Source organism: Gekko japonicus, unplaced genomic scaffold (genome assembly GCF_001447785.1).
Source record: "Gekko japonicus isolate JY-2015 unplaced genomic scaffold, Gekko_japonicus_V1.1 scaffold50, whole genome shotgun sequence".
In the NCBI taxonomy this organism is placed as follows: Eukaryota; Metazoa; Chordata; class Lepidosauria; order Squamata; family Gekkonidae; genus Gekko; species Gekko japonicus.
Genome location: NW_015164666.1, coordinates 1,818,743 through 1,821,301, shown reverse-complemented (window position 1 = coordinate 1,821,301; position 2,559 = coordinate 1,818,743). Strand labels below are relative to the sequence as shown.

At 54.2% G+C, this 2,559-nt stretch overlaps 1 protein-coding gene across 1 annotated transcript in view; it reads left to right on the top strand.

Moving 5' to 3' along the window:
- Nucleotides 1-1,996: 1,996 nt before the first annotated feature.
- The window catches only part of DSE (dermatan sulfate epimerase), a 55,374-nt gene continuing 54,811 nt past the window's right edge, over nt 1,997-2,559 (top strand). The window contains exon 1 of the mRNA XM_015409068.1: nt 1,997-2,147. The gene's annotated coding sequence lies outside the window, so the exon portion shown is untranslated. The remainder of the gene's footprint in view (nt 2,148-2,559) is intronic.

Sequence of the window (2,559 nt, the reverse complement as noted above, 5' to 3'; positions counted from 1 at the left end):
CGGCAGGCCTCGTTCTGGCGCGTAGCTCTGTGTCGGCTGCGGCTCCGGCTACTGTCCTTGGAGGCTCTGCCGCGCCGCACATCACCACGCTCTCCCAACAAGGGTTGGGGATGGACCCTAAGAAAGTCAAGGATGTGTTGGGGTGGGAGCCCACAAAAACCAGGCACCAGCTTCAGTGTTTCTTAGGATTCTTAAACTTTTATCACGCTTTCATCCCCAATTTACGCAGGTGTCCCTAACTTTGACAAAACTGCTAGAGACTAAGGGAAAGGGGCCCGATGCCACAAACAGGGGGAGTAAACTGGACTGGTCCCCTGACTGTCAGCGAGCTTTTGAAAACCTGAAGGCCATTTTCACCTCCAAGCCCATCCTCCACCATCCCAACGAGAAGGACAAATTTATAGTCCAGGTGGATGCCTCCAATGTTGCAACGGGGGGGGGGGGGCATTTTGCAAAAGGGAGGTGATGGAAAGCTATGCACCCTAGCTTACGTGTCCAAAAAGTTCTCTGGGGCAGAGAGAAACTGGGCGGTTTGGGACAAGGAAGCGGCGGCCATGAAATCCAACTGAATTTAATAGTAGTTACTTCTGAACAAACAAGACTGGGCCCATTCTCTGCTGTGCAGCTTATATTGATTTTAATGGAGATAAGCTACATGACATTGATTAACAACAGGATCACCACCCCCAGATAATCTTGATCTTTGAACAGTTGCCAGGGTTCCCAACTCCCAGAACTACAATAGCTCTCCAGACAATTAAGAACATTTCCCCTGGAGGAAACGGCAGCTTCCAAGGGTAAACTGCTGACATTCCCGCCCTATGAATTAAGGTTAAAGCCTCTGGGGCTCTTTAGCTTGGAGAAATGACAGCTGAGGGGTGACATGATCGAGGTTCATAAGATTATGCATGGGATTGAGGAGGCAGAGAAAGGAGTACTTTTCTCCCTTTCTCACAATACAAGAACTCGTGGGCACTCCATGAAATTGCTGAGCAGTTGGGTTAGAATGGATAAAAGGAAGTACTTCTTCACCCAGAGAGTGATTAACACATGGAATTCACTTCCGCAGGAGGTGGTGGCAACTACAAGAATGAATGGCTTCAAGAGGGTTTCAATTTGGCTTCAATTTGGATAAAAAAAATGGAGCACAGGTCCATCAGTGGCTATTAGCCACAAGGTATAAATAAGAGCTCTCAGTCTGGGGCAAATGATGCTCTGTATTTTTGGTGCTTGGGGGGGGGACAGTGGGAGGGCTTCTAGTGTCCTGGCCCCACTGCTGGATCTCCTAATGGCGCCTGGTATTTTTGGCCACTGTATGAGAGTGTTGGACTGGATGGGCCATTGGCCTGATCCAACAGTGGCTTCTCTTATGTTCCTCAAACCCTGCCCTCTCCAGACTCCATCCCCAAATCTCCTGGAATTTCCCAACCTGGAGCTGGCAACCCTAGACCCAGATGAAAAATACATGAATATGGGGGGAAAGTAGGAACCAAGGGAACAGAGCAGGCTAATGTGGGTGATAGGGGCACTGAAGCCTTGTCATTCTGAAGCACTTCTTCAACCCCTATTCAGGACGAAAAACCGGTTGCTCTCAACAACACATTTATCCCTCTGCAGGCCTGGAAAGGTTAGCAAGCGGGACACAGTGCAGGGAACGCGGTCACTGCAGGAAGAAACTCTCTTCTTTGTAGAAAGCTTCAGGAAAGGCGAGGAAACCTGAAGGGCTGAGTCGGAGCACAACGCCGCAACTCCAAAACATGCCGGCGGGCAGGCTCTCCTCCCCGTGGCGGGAAAACCAAGTTCAAAGGCGTTTATCCTCCTCGGCTTGTGGGAGGCTGGGCCTTCAGGGGCTGCTCGCCCTCTTCACTTCCCCGGCTGCCTCCCTCGCTGACGTCGCGGTCTCCTCCCTCTGGCGGAGCGGCGCCGCCTGCAAGAGCCCTAATGCGCTCCGGTCGGCCCGAGGCTCGTCCATCCAGCCACCCGCCGCCGCCCTCCTGCATCCATCGGGGAACGGCAGGAGCCGCGCCAGCCAAATGAGTGCCCGACCCGGGGAAGCTGCAGGAGACGCGGCGCCCCCCTCTCCAGTGGCTCGAACTCCTGCCGCCATGGAGTGAGAGGGGGCTGAGCAGGAGCAGGCTGGGGGAGAGGTAAGGACCGGGACGTGGGACTGGAAGCGAGGGCGAGGAGGGGAAGGCGCCGGCGGCACTTTCCACTCAGGCACAGCACGGCGAAGAGACGCTTCTTTAGTTCCGCAACTTCTCCGGGTTCTGCACAGGGGGGGGGGAGACCGCTGAAGGGGGGGCAGCGGCAGTTGTTGGGGAGGGAATGCGCTCTGCAGATGCCCAGAGTCATTCTCCTGCCAGAAAGCTCGAATGCAAGCAGTGATTTGGGAAGATAAGATCCCTGCTCTGTTGGAAATAACAGATCTCTTTCTGGCTCTGAGCGCTTGGGGAGCTCTGGTGCAGACGCTTCAGCCCTGAAGGAGGAAAGAGCAAGAACTTCACAAGTTTCTTGAGTAACTTCAACCCGGGGGGGGGGGGGGAGAGAGATGCGCGCATC